Consider the following 20,390-nt stretch of genomic DNA (forward strand, 5'->3'; position numbering starts at 1 on the left):
ATGAGACACGCACTATGAAACTGGGGCAGGCAGAGACGCAGCCGCTTTAAGGGGATATGGGGAGATGGGGAGAGTCACCGGGGCTCCCTCGGTCAGTGTGAGGGGCCGGGCCAGCCCTGAAACCCAGCTGGGTCTCTCTGCCCCCTGCGGTCAGTGCCTGGCCTCTGTGCAGGGTCATAAGGGAGGGGAAGGGCAGACGGAACCTTCCTCCTCTCTAGGACTGGGCAGGGTCCAGCTCACAGACCGCTCCCCATGACCACGCCCTGGCGTGCTAGGCCCCCGCACCCAACAGGGACAGGGTGGAGGCAGAGCCATAGTGGCTCCAACGAGGGCTCGTGCCTTAATGGTGCAACCTGGAACAGACAAGCGTTCAGGAACAGACACATCTGAAGCTCAGATCAATCCGCCCCCTGCCTTGGAGAAGTTCACGGTCAGCTCTGTTCAGTAACAGCAGCCGTTCTCCCTCCGGCGGGGCAGCCGATGCTCCCAGCTTGGACAAAGTCACAGCTCGCTCTTCAGGGTCACTTTTCTGCCCTAGGTTTTTCCTTTCCTCTTCTCCTCTTGCTTCTTCCCGTGCCTTAATTTATACTGTAATGTCCTTCAGGTAGGTCATCTTTACCCTTCCTAGCTACCCTGCAGCATTTGTGTTGTAATTCACAGATAGCAAGGATGCCAGGGTGAAGAAGCAATGTATAAATGCCAGAGATAGATAGATAGATAGATAGATAGATAGATAGATAGATAGATAGATAGATAGATAGATAGATAGATAGATTGTAATACATTTTTATCCCTTCCCAAGCTATATCTGTTTCTTGTATGCAAGGTACTTCATAAATTAATCAAAGTGGCATGCAAAAGAAAAAAAGATTTCTCGCCTGCCAGCCTTTAGAGAGAGCATGTGCTCTTTCCTAACTATCAGCAGCGGCAAAGTAAACTCGAAGGGCCTCTCTGAGCAATTCCTTGTCATATGCATCACGCCTTTGCACCTATTCTTTTGCCACCACCGAGTGGCTTTAGGAGCTGCATGGTCGTGACTGACGAGGTGCGTGGAAGAGTTTTCATATGCAATAACACGTCCTTGAAACAGGAGGGGCTTTTCAAAGTGGAATCGCAGTTGATGGGATGCCAGACACCCTTTCGCCCCTTTTTCTGGTTAAAGTAACATGGGCTTAGTGAGCTGTTGTGTAGTATAACTCAGATTGCCCCAGATGAAACTGCAGAAAGAACTACAGCGGGAGTGGGCTGGTCAGTATCTTCAGAGCTGTCAGAGTCTTCACTTAAAATGTGAGCCTGGCGTGATGAAACAAATGTGTTCCCAGCTCTGGATCTATTTTCTCTCACTTCTGGCTGGATGAACCAAGGAGACAATTCAGATTCTTTGACGATGCCTGAAATACAATACGGTGTTGGCACTACAATGCAGTGCCGGCGGCACTGGGCCTAGCACCAGCCAGATCCCAGGCCATGCCTCGCACCACCTAAGTGTTGATTCATAGATTCATGGATTCCAAGGGAATACGGGGCCACTGTGATCATCTAGTCTGACCTCCTGTGTAACACAGGCCAGAGACCTGCCCTAGAATAATTCCTAGAGCAGAGCTTTTAGAAACATCCAATCTGGATTTGAAAATTGTCAGCGATGGAGAATCCACCGCGACCCCTAGTGAATTGTTCCAACAGTTAATAACTCACAGTAAAAAATTGATGCCTTATTTCCAGTCTGAATTTGTCTATCTTCAACTTCCAGCCATTGGATCGTGTTAGACCTTCCTCTGCTAGACTGAAGAACCCATTGTTACATATTTGTTCCCCATGGAGGTACTTACAGACTGTGATCAAGTTACCCCTTAACGTTGGTGCACAGGCAAACAGTGATGATTGGTGGCTCCCTTTCCATTCCAAAGAACCATCCCCCTCAAATATCCTTTACATCATGGGGCATCACTCACGTTAGCCGGAAAGTTACCTCTGCTCCACACAACTCTGGTGTCTCTCCACTTTTATAGTAGAAACTTATTCACATCAGAAATGAAGCATCAGGACAGGGATCGGCAACCTTTGACACGCAGCCCATCAGGGAAAGCCGCTGGCGGGCCAGGATGGTTTGTTTACCTGCAGCGTCTGCAGGTTTGGCTGATCGCAGCTCCCACTGACCGCGGTTCGACGTTCCAGGCCAATGGGGGCTGCGGGAACCAGCGTGGGCTGAGGGATGTGCCAAAGGTTACCGATCCCTGCATCAGGACATTGAGGTTGTAAGAAGACTCACTTATACTAAAAGAATCAGCCCCACAGCATTTAAAGTGCCCTTCGTTAATATTTGTGTGTGTGTGTGTGTGTGTCTCATTTTGGGTCTCTGTCACTGTCACAGTTCAGGACAACCGCACCCGTATGTCCCTCAGTGATTCAGCAAGGGCACCTGCTGTCAGGCTTTTGAACCCCTGGATCATTCCCTTCTTGGATGGAGACCCCCGCGTCTCACTCACTCCCGACAAAGGTATTCCCAGGCTGAACCATCCCCTGCTTTCATTGGGTTATTCCCAGCAAAAAACAGTCTGCCTAAGCAGGCCTGCTTTGCTTCCCATCTCAGAGACAGCCCACAGTGTCATTCCCCAGTGGATAAGTTCTAAGCAAGCATATTTTATTCTTAAGGTAAAAGCACTACAGAGAAAACGTTACAAACAATGAAAGAACCAACGTGCATTCAAATAAGCTTACCAGAGATTTCCCCTCCCCCAGTGACTCAGGCCAGGGTCAGGCCTTCCCACGCTTCCCTAAGGATTGGGGGCCTCTATGGACTAGAGGTCCTGTCTGTTTGCTGGATCAGAACGAAGGCCCCGAGTCAGCTTAAACTCAGGCTATGTTTTCAAAACTCCTTTCTATGTTGGTTTCTAGAGACTCCAGTCTGAACCTTTGCAGAGACCATGAACAGGTAATCGGCCAGACAATGGTCCCCTCCCCAACGTGAAGCTCCAAAGGACTGATAGCCGGAGGAATTACATTAGCATATCAGACCCCCTCAGAGAGGCTGCGTACAATCACACCATAACACGGAAACAATTGCTGTTTAATGCAATGGACCCCAAAGGTATCGTGAACTTTATTCAGTAAGGTTTGTCCAGGAAATGGCCATCTCTCACAGTCACACATTGTGATCCACATTCAGGCCGCAGCAGGTGGAGCAGTATGGGGTGGACACGGGTAGGACAGCCATGAAAAGGTTAATTTGTCAATGACAACAGCTCTCAGAAGTAACCCAGGAGTGTCCTGCCTGCAGGGTCTGGTTAACCAATGGGAGCTTACTCTGAGGCTGTTGCTTGATATCCCGCTTCAGAGCTGTGCTCATGAGAAGTCGAGAAGTTATATGAATCATGAGCTATTCTTTTGGTGCAAGAGCTCCTTCTAATGGTAGCAATGTTGTTATGAAACTCAACTGCTGTATAAAAGAAGGCCGAATCCCGCCTGGCTGCCCCACGCATGGAAAAGATACCAGGGTAAGATTAAAACTCAGACAAAATAGGAAAAATTAGTGCTCCTGTGAAGCTAAACCCCACTGGAAATCCTGCGGCGCCATCGGGGAAATACAGACATGCCTTTCAGATGTAGCTGGTGGTGACGGAGTCAGAGGAAAAGTCCCAGAATTTGAGATTTTTTTTTTACTCCTTCACATGGTGGGGGAGCAACATTAGGAGAATGAGCTGGAGAGAAATCAGCTAGATGGGGTTTTAAAGAGATGTGGCAAACCCTGACCCTACAAAAGGCATTTGATCCTACCCTTCTCTCCAGCATTAGGTGAGACAACAGATCCCCACGGACCAGCACCTACCGTTATGTGACACTTGCTAGTGTTATTCATGACTAATACTTAGTTGTATTGTGGTACAATACCTACAGGTGCTACTCACAGACAGGACTAGGCACTGTCCAACCACAGAACAAACAGAGGGTTCCTGCCCTGGGCAGCTGACAAGCTAAGTCAAATTTGTGAGGTTGAAGACCGTTTTCTGATAAGTGGCAGGACAGTTTGGGGCACTGCTAGCTCCAGTATGTGCCAGGACGAACGCATGTTTAAAGCTGACAACATTAAGCCCAGTTATCTATGTCCTTCCACGATCCCCCTCACCGCAGTACCTAAGCACCTCCCAATCTTTTACTCCTCACATACCCCTCTGTGGCAGGGCTGTCTTCCCCATTGGACAGATGGGAAACTGAGGGGCAGAGAGACTCAGGGACTTGCCTAAGGTCACACAGGAACCCTGGTCACCTATGGTCCCGACTCTAACCCCTAGACCATCCTCCCACTCCACCCAAGAAGTAGCTCTCTAAGGTGGAAGGAATAAGTGCCAGGCTGGGGAGGGCTAAACCCTTCAGCTTTTTGGCCTCATCCAGCTGATTCTGGCCTGTCCCCCGGCCTGAGCAGAGTCTCGGGTACACGACCTTTCCCACTCCCTTTGGGAGGCATTGGAAGGCCAGCACCCTAGGATTGCTGCCCAGGGAGGAAGCGGAGATGGTAGGAGGAACTGATGGGGCTACCACTTCCCTTGATGAAATCCTGGTCTGGGGACGAGCCAGAGCAGAACAGGCCATTGGACTCTGCAAAGTCTCTCCATGGCCTGGTATGAGGGGGCAACATGTAATGAGGGCGAATGCAGTACAGTAGCACTAGGGCTAACAGTTGCTCTTCCCAACAGGGTGGTGCAAAGGGAGCTAAAAACACCCGCAAGGCCCCCGCTGGGACGTCCCCCAGTGGGGGGATCCCCCACCCCAACTTTGCTGCTGAAAATCCAGCTGAAGTTCATTAGATCCTTTGTGAGGAGGGTGGTAAGGAATTAAACCTGATCATCCAGTCAAAGAGGTGAGATTCAAGCGCCCCTACGAGCCACAGGCTGGACGTAAAGACCCATGGCCAAGCTGCTGTCTTTCCGCAGAGCCCATGGTAAGGGGGCTCAGGGGGGAGAAAACACGGTGTGGATCCCCTTGCAAAGTTCCTTCCAAGCCAGGTTTTTGCCACGGGATGGGGCAATCTGGGTCACAGAAATTAGTGGGTGAGGACAGATCATTGACCTCCCAGGGGGAGCCATACATCAAACAAACAGTGTGGATAGCCAGAAACCAGCCTGCCCACGGCGTGTGCTTATAGAGCTGCTCACGGACTGGGAGGCTGGCAGGTTACCAGTGGGAAACCAGTTTGTCATACTGTTGGGGTGACCAGATGTCCCGATTTTATGGGGACAGTCCCAATATTTGGGGCTTTAGCTTATATAGGCTCTTTATCTCATATAGATTTTTCACACTTGCTAGTTGGTCACCCTACATACTGTTGCCAGGTAGCGCTTGCCTGTTATCACTGTGCTGCCCAACACAGGACCCACAGCAACACCGGGGACAAGAACAGCTGCTGCTCCAAAAACGTAAGCCCCAAATATATGAGCTGAAGGAGAATCTTAGCGATACGGGCCTAGGACACGCTGTTGAGGAGTTCTGATCTATGTAATAGAGGGCAGTGGTGCAGCATACACACTAGCCAGTCATAAGACCATAAGAATGGCCATACTGGGTCAGATCAATGGTCCCTTCAGCCTAGTATCCTGTCTTCCGACAATGGCCAATGCCAAGTGCTTCAGAGAGAATGAACAGAACAGGGCAACTATCGAGTGATCCATCCCGTTGTCCAGTCCCAGCATCTGGCAGTCAGAGGTTTAGGGACACCCAGAGCATGGGGTTGTGTCCTTGACCATCGTGGCTACCAGTCCATTACACTGTAACTTGTACATCCTGATGCTATAGAAGGGCGAATGCAAACTTCTGCTGAAGTGTTAGGAGCTGACAGCCAACCCAAGTAGCACTGGCAAGGTAACCGTGCTTAGACCTGGACTAGTGTCTGACTCGGATGTATGATATCTTGGATTGGATCTGTAACTTTAGCGGCTGACCTTGGTCCCCTCCCAAAGTGTCAACAGTTGAAGGTTGTGCCACGTTAGTTCAGAGGGACCGTAATTTTCCTATGTGGGCCGAAAGGGCCATGAAATCATTAGCCATTCTTCATATACCAGTTCTTCCAATGGGGCCCTATGTTTATAAATACGCTTAGTAAATTTCGAGCACACGGATTCTACACCAGTTGGAAGCTCCTCCTCAAGGATTTTATTCTGGTGTCAGTGTGATTTACACCAGAAGACGGATAACATGCCAGCATTACATAAAACTCAACCACTGTATTAACAAAACAAAACAAAAGTAATGTAGGTCCTACCCATAAACAGATCCCTGTGTGCACTGCTTTTGGATAGTACAAATATACAGTTCTGTTTGTTATTTATATGACAACAGTGATATATTATTGTAGGAGCCGCTACGGTCTCTAGCCATTGTGCAAGGTGCTGTACAGCCAATCCGTGCCGCAGATTGCTCACATACTAAGTCGACTGGTGGGGAGGAGAAACAAAGGTGAAGTGACTTGGCTCGGGTCACACAGCAGTCGGTTACAGAACCAGAACTACAGCCCGAGTCCTAGCGCAGGACCCAATCCTCAGAGCCACCCTGCCGCTCAATGCTAGGCATTGTCTGCATATGCCTTGTCATTATTCCACCCTAGCACTTGCACGGAGAAGCAGATTTACAACCCTTCTGATTGCACGTGGGGCTGGAAGGCCGTGATGCTGTCCCTTAAAACAGAAGTAGTGATACGGCACCCACTGGTCATCTCAATAGCCTGGGAATCTGGTCTGCTTTCGGGCTTTGGCTATGAGTCCTTGAATGCAGGACACACAGGCCACTGGCCTGTCCCAGTGTTTTAGTGCTTCCATGAAATCAGCCTGTTTTTTCCTCCCTTCCTCGGCTTGCACCAGGCAGCGTTCAGAGGAATAATGGAAAGCAATTGGATTCCTTCATGCCACTGCCCGAGTAGGGCTCCGCTTTGCCGGGGGAAATAATGAGGCAATTAGAGCAGCCGAAGAACTGTTCCAGATGTGCAATTTTACTGCTGAGATAATGCCCATATAATTCTAATAAACAAGCCCTTCAGTGGGAAAGCGGGGAGCCGGCTCCTGCAGCTGTCAGGGGCTTTCACTGGGGCCTTGTCAAGCTTCTGCTGTTACACTCCGGAATTGCTTTAGCTCGAAAGCCAGTAGCCGGAGCAGGTCTCACGTGAACCAGGAGGGGGCCTCAGAAATGGAGGCTCATGGGAAGTTCCTAGTCTGGGCTTTACAGCTCAAGGGTAACTTTAATAGGAACCGATCAGTGCTGCTGGATTGGGCTAGGGCAGTGGTTCCCAAACTGGGGTTCGCGAAATGTTACAGGGGGTTCTCGGGAAAAAATTCCCTAATGGCGGACAGAGCTGTCCCTAGGGACCCTGGGCACAACAGGGCCAGCAGCCCGCAACCCCTGGACTTCCAAGAGCTAAGCAGATCAAAGCCAGCATATCTATCACACCGAGGAGATTTCAACTTCAAGACTCCTTATAAGAAATGGAAAGGGAGGTGAATATTTTTTGCTGTTTTTAAAATTAAATAGGCAGCTAATATTGTTTTTAAAATTATTATGAAGAACAAGTTTAAGCTTTGTTGTAACGTGCGCTGTTTGCCTGGACTGCTTAAGACCCGAATGCTTGTGTAGGAGGAACTCTTTTGAGTTGGCTTTTTAAATACCTTCTGTGCTGTTTCACATCTGATACTCCTTGATGAAACATAGGAGCCTTGTCTTAGAACAGGCTTATTCAAAGTGATACAAGCTACGAAAGTGAGATCTTGGAAGAGTGTTGCCATTTTCATCATGTAATAAAAATACTGTAATGGTAAATAATCATTAATAATAAATAGTATGTAATAAGCATGTCATAAAAACAAATTTTATATTTCCAAGATCACCGCTTTTATAATTTATACTCAGGTAAAAGAGAAAATCCCTGGAAATATTCATTTTTAAGAGGGGGTTCGCAAGACTTGACGTGCTAGTGAAAGGGGTTCACAGGCTGTTAAAGTTTGGGCTAGGGGAAGCAGAGACGGCCCCAGTACTGAGCGCTGAGACCCCCCTGTGGCTGCACTCTTAGTAAGGGGGGACTCCAGGTCTGATTGAGCTGTGCTAGGTTTAGTAAAACACAGAACAGAGAGACAGGCTCTGCCTCAAAGACCTTCAAAAATTCTTCTTGCCCAGGGCAGGTAATTTTTTTTCTGGGCAAGTAGTTCTTTTCCCCTGCCAGTCACCACGGCAGGGACCAGCGAGAGGTCTTTGTGCAGGGGACCCGTCCTTCACGTGGCAATTTGGCAAGTGTGAGATCATTTCTTCGGTACCTTTTCATTTTCAGGGCACCCAGACGGACTCTGGCCCCGATTCTCCGGTGCAGCTGCGCTGTGCAGGGCCCACGCCAGGTGAGTAGCTGGACTTTTCATTCTCAAAAAAGCAGCCTGCCTGGCAGATGGTTTAACGCTGCTGTTTTCAGTGCTCCTCATCTCTGGGAAACAGGGAACCGGGAAGAGCTGGAGGGGCAGACTGCTGTGGGTCGCTGCAGCACATTCTGGCCAGCGGGTGAGTGGTAAATTGGGTGATACATTATGCTACTAGCCTGTCAGACACTTGAGCTGTGGGTCTCGGACCTTCCTAAATTACTGAATTCCCAGATGGGTGCTATTCAGCATCTATCCCAAATCATCATTTTTAGCAATAGCACAGGTGTCATTGTGCTGAAGCATAAGCCCATAAGCCTTGAGCTGAATGAGACTCACCATTAGTTGTTAGCTGTATAGGGCTTATGATACCCAGTTGAGCAATATGGATTCCCTCCACTAGAGGATGAAGCTACTAGCCAGCTCTTTTCCACTATTGTTGTGCCCTTCCTGACAGGGCTTGGTAGCAGGGGCTCTGTGAACTAGCACCCCTCCCTGCTGGCTACCATTTTGTGCCTCCCGGATCTCTGTTTTCATGTAAAAAAATAAACCTCTAGCCCTTATGGCTGCAAAATGTGACTCAAAAGTAAACTTGTGCAGCAATGTCTGCCTGAGTCTGCAGACAGCCTGAAATAATAGCTCTGAGAGAAGTGTGAACCGGCTCCTTCATTTCAATGGTAGTTAATCCTCAGCCATAATGATAATTTCAATGTCAGCATTGTTACTGCTCAAAGCGTGCAAGAAAGAAGAGGAATGATTTATGAAAATCTACATGGCCTATTGTGAGTGGCAGCTCCTTTTGCCATCGCGAGGGGTGGCGCTTGGGAAGTACTGTCACTTAATTTTTCATCTGACCACTGCCTCGTCCCTGTCCTCTAAGGATGATCTCATAGATAGAGGAATTAACCCAAACTCACAACCACCCATCTGAGATCAATATTATTATTCACAGGTGAGGAAACTGAAACCCAGTGATGTTAAGGGACTGGTCTAATCTCATAGTGCAAGTCAGCAATAGAACCCAGGACTCCTGCTTCCCTGCGCCCTGTTCTAACCTGCACCCCATTGAGGTTCTGATGGGATTTTGAAGGTGCCTACCACCTTGGTATCTGATGATTATTATTAGATGCATTACAGTAGCAGCTATAGGGCCAGGCCCAGATCAGGGCTCCAGCATACTAGGTGTTGTACAAACACAGTCTAAACAGAAAAGGAGCATTATCAGTCCACCACCCATTATCATGTACACTGGAGAACCAAGGCAGCGAGATTAAATGACTTGCTCGGGTCACTCAGGAGGTCGGTGGCAGAGCAAGGAATCAAAATCAGACCTTTTGAGACCCACTCTAGTGTCTTTGCCTTCCTATAGGCATCCGCCCTATAGAACTGTGTGCCTGGCCATTTGCTGCACTTATTAACCTAGCTGGTGTCTCTTATGCTTCACCACATACAAACTGAGACATTAGATAAAGACATAAAATACTCTTGCTGGAAGGCTGCAGCGTAACACAACTTTAGTTCTTAGAATTCAGAAGGCTAACACCCAAGAATCCAAAACAGAGAGAGACAAAGCAGGCTGCTCCCTAAAACAGAGAGGCACAAGTCACCTTACTCTAGACGACTGTTTGCAAACGGATGCTGCTAGGTCCAGATTGCACACTTTCCTACAAAGTCCCCCTAGCCTGCAAGCAGGCACAAGAAGCCCCCCATAGCATTTAAAGTGATAGATCATAATTTTAGTAGAGTTTTCAATATACCACAGTGTCCCTTTGCAGTATATACAGGCCTGCCTGTTAGGCGCAGCAAATCCATGTGCTTAACTCCCCTTGGCAAAGCGTTGCCTAATAAGGAATTGTGCAGGTGTCACACATGGGCGTTCGACTGAACAATTGCCATGTCGGGAGGGAACAATGCCTGCAAAATTTCACTTTAAATAATGGTGCTATCTGCAGCCCATACGAGCCCATGATAATAGCTCCAGAGACAGAATGTTGGTTTCCTCCCCGCCGTTCCCCCCGATTGGCACTTGCACATGGAAAGGGAGCCAGAGCAATGTTTTGAGACATTAAGGATTTAAGGAAAATAAAGCAGCTTCCTTGGCTGGGACTTCTGAAACCCTGGAGCTAGGTGTTTACACTTCCCACAGCACCGCTGGCAGGCCCTGGGCTGGAGCAAACCGGAGTAGCCTCCGCTGGCCAGCATGGGCTGCAGAACAGTCTGCTTCCTCAGCTCATCTCCGTTCCAGGGATTTTATTTGAGGAGAACAAGACGAGGAGAAAAAGCAAAAGGAGAGTTTCCAGGAGACAGCACTGTGCTCTCCTGCAGCAATCTGCACCGAGCTGTGCGCAGAATGGCTGCCTGGCGCAGCGCCCCAGAGGTGGACCTGAGCAGCCCGCAGAAACCACAAGATGGCTCCTCCCTGCATGTACCAGCCCGCCGTGCCCACCACCTCCAGCTTGGCTTTGCCCCCTCTGGCCTTCAGTGGAACCGGGGCGCTTCATTACAAGATCTGGGGGTGGGGCAGCTCGAGCCCAACCCTGCACCCAATGAAAAGGGAAGGGGGGTGCTAAGGCCAGTTCCCAAACCCACAGCCCAGGGATCCACGACACACAGCGAGGCCCAGTGCACAGGCAGCCCCAAATGTAGCCCAGACTGGGCGGGTCTGGGAGCAGGGATGTGGGAGGGGAGCTCGGGGAAGGAGAGATGGAGAGTATTGGAGCCCACACGGGTAACCTTGCTGCCCTGCCCCCGAAATCCACCCTGAGCAGCACAACAGCCAGCTGTCTCCCTCGGTGGTCCCACTGCCACAGGAGAGGGTCAGTTGCCCCGCTGGATGAGGGGGAGATCAGGCGGTGAGTTACCCCCTTCGTCCAGTCCGGGGAAGGGAGGGCTATGAGTGGCCAACCCTTCTGGAGCTGCTGCCAGAGGACAATCAGGGTGGCCAAACCCCTCAGAGCACAGAGCTCCCTGCTTGTGCCTGAGGGCAGTACCAGCTGGGTCCGGGGAGCCTGAGGGCACCGCTGATGCCATCACCGTGAGGCAGGACGGCTTGCTCAGCCTCGCAGACACAGCCAGTTCCCAGGCCCAAGGCTCCTAATCTCATCTCTATCTCTCTGCTCCCAGGTGGCTCTGGCCGGGGAAGCCACCTCAAGAGGCCCGCTCGGCTGCAGACTCCTCGGCTTCATCTCTCTGATGCTGCCGATAGGGCTGTGCTGACAGCTCTTGTCATGGCCCAGGGTTCATAGCAGCCTCATTAGCTTCCCCAGAGGGAGGGAGCTGCGGACAAGTTAATTTGCCGGCCGAAGGAGTTAATTTGGGGGGAGAAGACGAGACATGTTTACACAGCTGGCGACGTGCAGGGGCCACGCGTGGCAACGATCCTGGGGCAAAGGCTAGCGAGACCCTGGGCACTTACTTGGGGTGACTGCCCCAAGCAGGCTGTGATCTCCCTGCTGAGGGCCAGGGAGGGGGCCAGGAACAAAGCCGCCTGTGTATTGTCCTGGCACTCGCCTCTCTTCGGCTTCAAGCCCTGACCTCTTCTCTGTGCCTTTGACTGACTCGCAGGACATGATGGCAGCTAAATTGCTCTGGGATGAGTGATGCAAAGCTGGGAAGAGCCTTCCCCACACAGAGTGATGACACACAATCCCCAGGCCCTGCTCCCACAGGGCTGCTGGGTGGGGCAGCTATTCAGGCCTTGCTGCTGGGAGGGGGAAGGCATGCAAGAGACTCTGGGCTGGCTTCTGCTCTCAGCTCCACCAGTAAATCCAGAGGCACTTGCCACAGATGTCAGTGGGGTTATTCTGGATTCACACCACACAGCTGAGATCAGAGGCTGGCCCACCATGCCCTGGCTTGAGGGATACCCCCCCCCCCTTCCCACAACCCTGCCACCGCCACCCCGGGGGGACAGTCACCCCAGCAGAGAGGCCGTAGACTAGCGCACAGCGTGACCAGAGGCGGGCAGCTCTGGGGAAAGCAGAACAGCGTCTCCAGTTGGGTCCTCTAGTGGCTGGACCCGGCAGCTGCTACCATCTGGTGCTACCAGCAGAGACGCTGCTTTCGCCCAGATGGCAGTGGGCTGCAGTTCCGGCGGGCCAGGTCTGTGGTTCGGTCCCCACTGATTGCTGCACATACTTGGCTGTGGTTTACCACAGGAAGACCTGTATGTGGGGCGGGGAAACAGTGGCGATAATAAACTTTCCTGTGTCTGGCCTGGCTGTTTAGACTGTATGCTCTTTGGGGCAGGGACCGTCCCTTGCTGTGTGCACACACAGGGCCTAACACCGTGAGGCCTTGATCTCAGGTGGGATCCCTGGTGGCTCCTGTCACACAATAATAAAGCCAGGTCTTTTCTCAGGCAAACTCCCATTACAGTGAATGGGCATCTGGCTGGGAAAGGCCTGAGTAAAATTGGAGCGGAGCTGGGGTGTTAGCCCGTATGTAGGGTAGGGAGTGCTGGGGATGTTGCCTCGCAGTGGGCCCAGTTCTGCTTCCTTTTGAGGGCCTGATCTTGAAAGCACTTTGTACAAGGCACAGCACCATACAGGACTAGCCCCATTGTCCCTAATGGACCACTACTCGCTGGCTTTGATGGGACTGCAAGGACAGTCAGCTCTGTGCCTGGCAGCCGGTGTTTGCAGCCCGGGGGCCTGAGCCAAGGGCAAAACTCCCAGGGACTCAGGTGGGAGCAGGAGCTGGCTTTAAAGTCTAAGTGGGGAATTATTATGACACCACAGAAAACATGATCAACTTAGCCCTTTGCATCCTAAAGGACCACAGTCCTGTGCCTCTAGGTAAGTCAGCACATTAAGCTGGGGGCTGGGAGTAGGCGAGATCTGGAAGTTACACGCAAAGGGGAGCAAAATGAGCCCCAAAAATCCATCCCCAATGCTCCCACCAGCCTCAAAAATAAATATCACAGCCCATCGCCGCTCCCTGTCACTGCAGCTCAGTTAGAATTATAAAGTCAGTGAGCTCTCAGGGCAAACGCCCTCTGATGACAGAGACAAACGGGAGGGACAGGAGTGGGTGAGATGAGCCAAGAATGGAAGAGAAACGGGCCACGCCGGGGCACAGTGCTAAAAGAGCAAGGCTGCAAAGCACCGTAGGAGGCTCTTCGGGACTCAATGGTGAGCGATGCTCGAGAACCCACTGCAGCCACTTGTCTGGCCCCTTCTCACCAGTTAACTGGGTAATGAAACCAAGTCCCGTGCCAGCAGCCCTGCTCTCCCCGACTCTCCTGCCACCAGCCGCGGGATTGTCTGCGGTGCTGATCACTTCCAACCTGGAAGCTTTGAGTAGCTGTCTTGTTTTTTCTGGCAGACAGCAGGCTGGCTCACCCTTAATGAATCCAGACCCAAAGCACAGGAGTCATCTAATTAGAGGAGAATGCAGCAACCTCTAGAGGGGAAATCGGGTACCACCTCGAGTTACATTTTTGGGAGCATCTCAGGCATTTGCCTCCCCCAGTTTGCCATTGTAAAACACCAGTCCTGGGCAGCATCACTCACACATCGGGCTAGCTGACATAATGCTCCATTTACTCACCCAGGAAATAAGGACGGGTGCCAACAAGCAGTCCCAAACCTACCTTAGTTCTAGGGTTGCCAACTTTCTACTTGCACAAAACTGAACAACCTTGCCCCACCCCTGCCCCGCCCCTTCTCTGAGGCCCTGCCCCTGCTCACTCCATCCCCCCTCCCTCTGTCACTGTCTCCCCCCGCCCTCAATCACGCGTTCATTTTCACCGGGCTGGCTCAGGAGGTTGGGGTGCAAGAGGGGGTACGGGCTTTGGGTTGGGGGTAGGGGCTCCAGGGTGGGGCCAGGGAGCTCCGAGCTGGGGCTGAGGGGTTCGAAGTGCAGGAGGGGGCTCCGGGCTGGGGCAGGGGTTGGGGTTGGGGTGTGGGTGGGGGAGTGAGAGCTCTGGCTGGGGGTGCAGGCTCTGGGGTCGGGCTGAAGATGAGGGGTTTGGGGTGCAGGAGGGTGCTCCGGGCTGGGACCAAGGGGTTCGGAGGGTGGGAGAGGGGTCAGGGCTGGGGCGGGGGTTGCTGCATGGGGGGGATGAGGCCTCCGGCTGGGGATGCGGGCTCTAGGGTGTGGCTTGGGATGACAGGTTTAGGGTGCAGGAAGGTGCTCCAGGCTGGGACCGAGTGGTTGGAGTGCAGGAGGGGGCTCTGGGCTGGGGCAGGGGGTTGGGGCACGAGAGGGGGTCTGGGGTGCAGGCTCTGGACAGTGCTTACCTCAAGCAGCCCCCAGAAGCAGCGGCATGTTCCCCCGTCAGCTCCTACGTAGAGCAAGGCACGAAAGGTGTGAGAGCAGCAGAATAAGGACAGTGGTCTTCAGAAAAAGCAGTTTTTAACAAACCTAAGGAACTGGTAGGTAAGGTCCCATGGCAAGAATATCTAAGAGATAAAGGAGTTCAGGAGAGGTGGCAGTTTCTCAGGTAGACCATATTAAAGGTACAACTGCAAACTATCCTGATGCGAAGGAAAGATAGGAAGACTAGTAAGAGGCCAATATGGCTCCATCAGGAGCTCTTTAATGACCTGACAATCAAAAAGGAATCCTACAATTAGTGGAAACATCACAGAATTGCTAATGCAGAGTACACAAGAACAAGATGACCATGTAGGGACAAAATCAGAAAGGCTAAGGCACAAAATGAGTAACACCTAGCCAGGGACATGAAAGGCAATAAGAAGAGGTTCTTTAAATGCATTAGGAGCAAGAGAAAGATGAAGGAAAGTGTAGGTCCTCTACTTAGTGGGGAAGGAGAGCTAATAACTGATGACATGAAGAAGGCTGACGTGTTCAATGCCTATTTTGCTTCAGTCTTCATAAAAGGTTAATGGTGACCAGATATTCAGAACAAAACAACAACAGGGAATGAACACAAGCCAAAATAGGGAAGGAACAGGTTAAAGAATATTTAGGTAAGTTAGATGCATTCAAATTGGCAGAGACTGATGAAATTTATCCTAGGGTACTTAAGGAACTATCTGAAGCAGTCTTGGAACCATTACCGATTACCTGCTAGAATTCATGGACAATGGTTAAAGTCCCAGAGGACTGGAGAAGGACAAACATAGTACCTACCTTTAAAAAGGGGAACAAAGAAGACCAGGGGAATTATAGACCAGTCAGTCTAACTTTAATATCTGGAAAGATATTGGAACAAATGATTAAACAATTATTTTATAAGTGCCTAAAGGATAATAGGGTTATAAGGAATAACCAGCATGGATTTGTCAAGACCAACCTAATTTCCTTGTGTGAAAAGGTTACTGGCCTAGTGATAGGAGGAAACAGCAGATGTGATAGATCTTGATTTTAGTAAGGCTTTTGACACAGGCCCACATGACATTCTCATAAGCAAACTAGGGAAATGTGGTCTAGATGAAATTACTATAAAATGTGGCCACTGCTGGTTAAAGAATGTACTCAAAGAGTAGTTATCAATGGTTTTCGGTCAAACTGGGGGGCTGTATCGAGCGGGGTCTTGCATAGGTCAATCCTGGGTCCGGTACTATTCAATATTTTCATTAATTACTTGGCTAATGGAGTGGAGAATATGCTTATAAAATTTGCAGATGACACTGTGACGGGTTGGATCACAGAACCCCCCCTTGGGAGCTGCCACCTGATGTGCCAAGACTACCTCTGCTCCTGCTTTCCCTGCCAGCTCGGAACCCCAGCACCCTGTCTTGCTGAGCCAGACACGCCCATCCGCTCCAACACAGACCCAGGGTCTGAATTACTTGCTCCAAAGCTGCAGACTTAACTGAAAGCAGTTTACAGAAGTGTTCTTGCCTTTAACACTCAGATGCCCAACTCCCAATGGGGTCTAAACCCAAATAAATCCGTTTTAAACTGTATAAAGCTTATGCAGGGTAAACTCATAAATTGTTCACCCTCTATAACACTGATAGAGAGATAGGGACAGCTGTTTGCTCCCGCCCCCAGGTATTAATCCATACCCTGGGTTAATTAATAAGTAAAAAGTGATTTTATTAAACACAGAAAGTAGGATTTAAGTGGTTCCAAGTACTAACAGACAGAACAAAGTGAATTATCAAGCAAAATAAAATAAAACACGCAAGTCTATGTCTAATACAGTAAGAAACTGAATACAGATAAGATCTCACCCTCAGAGATGTTTCAATGTTTTTCTTTCACAGACTGGATGCCTTCCTAGTCTGGGCACAATCCTTTCCCCTGGTACAGCCCTTGTTCCAGCTCAGGTGGTAGCTAGGGGATTTTCTCATGATGGCTTCGTATTTGTTCTGTTCCACCCATTTATATATCTTTTGCATAAGGCAGGAATCCTTTGTCCCTCTGGGTTTCCACCGCCCCCTTCTCACTGGAAAAGCACCAGGTCAAAGATGGATTCCAGTTCAGGTGACATGATCACATGTCACTGTAAGACTTCATTACCAACTTGCCAGCAGACACGTATACAGGACGACTTACAGGTAAAACAGAGCCATCTGCAGTCAGTTGTCCTGGTTAATGGGAGTCATCAAGATTCCAAACCATCATTAATGGCCCACACTTCGCATAATTACAATAGGCCCTCAGAGTTATATTTTATATTTCTAGTTTCAGATACAAGAGTGGTACATTTATACAAATAGGATGACCACACTCAGTAGATTATAAGCTTTGTAATGTATCAGAGGGGTAGCCGTGTTAGTCTGAATCTGTAAAAAGCAACAGAGGGTCCTGTGGCGCCTTTGAGACTAACAGAAGTATTGGGAGCATAAGCTTTCGTGGGTAAGAACCTCACTTCTTCAGATGCAAGAAGTGAGGTTCTTACCCACGAAAACTTTGTAATGATACTTTACAAGAGACCTTTTGCATGAAGCATGTTCCAGTTACATTAGCATATTTTCCTAAAATCATATAGAGTGCAACGTCACAGACACCAAGCTGGGAGGGGTTGCAAGCACTTTGGAGGACAGGATTAGAATTCAAAATGACCTTGACAAATTGGAGAAATGTTCTAAATTCAACAACATGAAATTCAGTAACAAGTGCAAAGTACTTTACCTAGGAAAGAAAAACCGCTACAAAATGGGGGGAAACTGGCTAGGTTGTCATACTGCTGGAAAGGATCTTCGGGATTATAGTTAATCACAAATTGAATATGAGTCAACAATGCAATGCAGTTGTGAAAAAGACGAATACTCTGGGGTGTATTAACAAGAGTGCCATATGTAAGAAATGGGAGGTGATTGTCTCACAGTACCCAGCAATGGTGAGGCCTCAGCTAGAGGCCAATTTTGTGTCCAGTTTTGAGCACCGCACTTTAGGAAAGATGTGGACAAACTGGAGAGACTCCAGAGGAGAGCAACAAAGCTGATCAAAGGTTTAGAAAACCTGACCTATGAAGAAAGGTTAAAAAAACTGGGTGTGTTTAGTCTTGAGAAAAGAAGACTGAGAGGGAACTTGCTAACAGTCTTCAACTACGTTAAGGGCTGTTATAAAGAGGACAGGGATCAATTGTTCTCCATGTCCACTGATGGTAGGACAAAAAGCAATGGGCTTAGTCTGCAGCAAGGGAGATTCAGGTTAGCTATCAGGAAAAACTTTCTAACTAGAAGGGTAGTTGAGCTCTGGAATAGGTTTCCAAGGGAGGTTGTGGAATCCCCGTCACTGGAGGCTTTTAAGAACGGGCTGGACAAACACCTGTCAGGGATGGTTTCGATAATACTTAGTCCTGCCTTGAGTGCAGGTGGTTGGACTAGATGAGCTCCCGAGGTCCCTTCCAGATGGACAATGCTATGATTCTATGAAGCAGTAACATGGGTCAGTGGCTAGGGCACCAGACTGGGAGTCAGGAGACTGGGGATCTGCCACTGACCTGCTGGGTGACTTTGGGCAAGTCCCTCCCCCTCTCTGTGGCTGTTGGCCCAGAGCCACTCCCACCCTTGGCTATTGCAATGGCAAACTCTCCAGGGCAGGGACTGTGTCTATACAATCTGTGTCTCTCTACAGCTCCTAAGCATATCGGTGTCCTGTTCCCGACTGGGGTTTCTGGGTGCTCCTGTAATGCAATGAGGATGAGCCTGACCTCCCTGCTGTGTTGGTGACAATCAAGCTCTTACACACTAATTTCCAAGCCTGCATGGGCACCCGGATAGGGCCACACGTGGCAGCTGGGCACGTGACAGTTTTCAGAGGTGGCGGTTGCTGGTGCCCAAGGTCTGCACCCCAAGAGGAGCACTCGCCCATTTTTCCAGCACCCCCAGACCTGCACAAGGGCTGCTCCAGGAGTTAGTCCTCACAGAAGCACACGCTAAGGAGCGCCGGGGAGCAGCTCCTGCCCCCCTGAACAGCCAAAGCAGGCCCAGGCCAACACAGGGCAGCAGCTGAGTCCCGGCCACGTGGATCTATTCCCCCGTACTGTACAGTGGGGCTTGTGCAGAGCAACTTGGGGTGAGTTAAAAATGCGGCGGTTACGCACGCGGTGGAGATGTTCCCACCACCTGATTCCCCTTGAGGGATGGCCTCACCATTTGATCTGGGACCTCTCCAGAGCTCAGCACACCCGACAGACACCCCTCAGTGCTCCGGAAGGGCTGCCCAGAGAACTAGCCAGCTGCGGCTCAGGGGCTTCACTTCAGCTCTTGTTGCCTTTGATCGGGAATGGCTGATGTCCTCAGTGCCGTGCCGTGCCGTGCAGTCCTGCTGCCCACCTGGCCCATGGGCACTCACTGAACCCTTGGGGCCCATACAGTGCTGCACAGAGGGGCCACCGGATAGGTGTACACCCCCACGACTCAGGGACTATCCCCAGCACAAGGGGCCCCTGCACCTGCCGCACAGCTGGCTACACTGGCTCTCTGCCACCTGCGCAGCAGCCCTGGGTCCGGTTCTGGTTGGGGTGAGGAGGGACCAGGCTAAAGCAGGGGGGACCATGGACCAGGGAGGGAGGAGACTTTGCTGGGGCAGTCCGAGTAATTCTGCACCTTTGCAAAGTACCAGCAGGGCCCTAGAAGCAAGGATGGAAGCTAGCTAGCCTGGGCCAGGGGGGCACCATCCCCCACAGCCCCTGAACAGGCAGGGACAAGAGTCCAGGAGCGAGCCCTGAGGCAGGTCCATCACTACAGCTGGCAGGGGAATCCATCCTGTTCCACGGATGCTTCCTGGGCCTCCTCCTGGGGTTAAATAGGGCACCGGGACCAATCAGGGGCCACGAGGGAAGCTGTCAATCTGCCCTGCGGAGGCGGTACTTCCTGTGGTATTTATCTCCACAGGGTCCACGTGGCAATGCATGCAGCCTTAGCATGGCTGCTGGGTAGCGGCGTGGAGACCTCGGCCTTCCAGACCCAGGTTCCAGTCCCATCCCAGCAGAACCTCCCACCAGGGAGGAGATCTAGCAGGAACAGGCTCTCCCGTGAGATCCTTAGCACGCGCTGGCTTGGCCTGGGTGGGAAAGGCCAGCAGTATCGACGTTCTCCCAGTAACCCTGCTTCTGGTCCCATCTGCAGCCTGGAGATGAAGAGACACCAGCTTGGGGGCAGTTAATGGGGCTTATCAGTTCTGGCTTCTCTGTCAGTCTGGGGTGAAGCTCTGGGCCAGTTACTATTCCCTCTGCCCTCCCTTTAAACCATCAGGGATCTCCCCAGGCTGAAGTCAATGGCAAACTGCAGGTAACTCACTCTGACAACGTGGCAGGAGCGATAGCCTGTAGCAGCTGCCCATCTGGCACCTCCAGCAGTGCCTCCAGAATGCAACCTGGGCCCTCTCCTTCCTCTTGGAAAGGCTCAGGTTTCACTCTGCGCCTCGTAGCCCAGGCACAGGGGGAGCGGATTTAAAACAACCATCCCTCAGCTGCCTTGGCCCATCAGGAATGAGAACAATTAACAGCTGCGGACAGACACCTGGCTGTGCATGGTCGACCCTCCCATGCCCCCAGGAACGCCTCCCCCTGCTCGGCCTAACAAACCTCCTCTGTCCTTTCTCTGTCAAACGCAGCCACTGTGGTCCTGGATCTCCTACTGC

The sequence above is a fragment of the Emys orbicularis genome, chromosome 15 (assembly GCF_028017835.1).
Source record: "Emys orbicularis isolate rEmyOrb1 chromosome 15, rEmyOrb1.hap1, whole genome shotgun sequence".
Taxonomy (NCBI): domain Eukaryota; kingdom Metazoa; phylum Chordata; order Testudines; family Emydidae; genus Emys; species Emys orbicularis.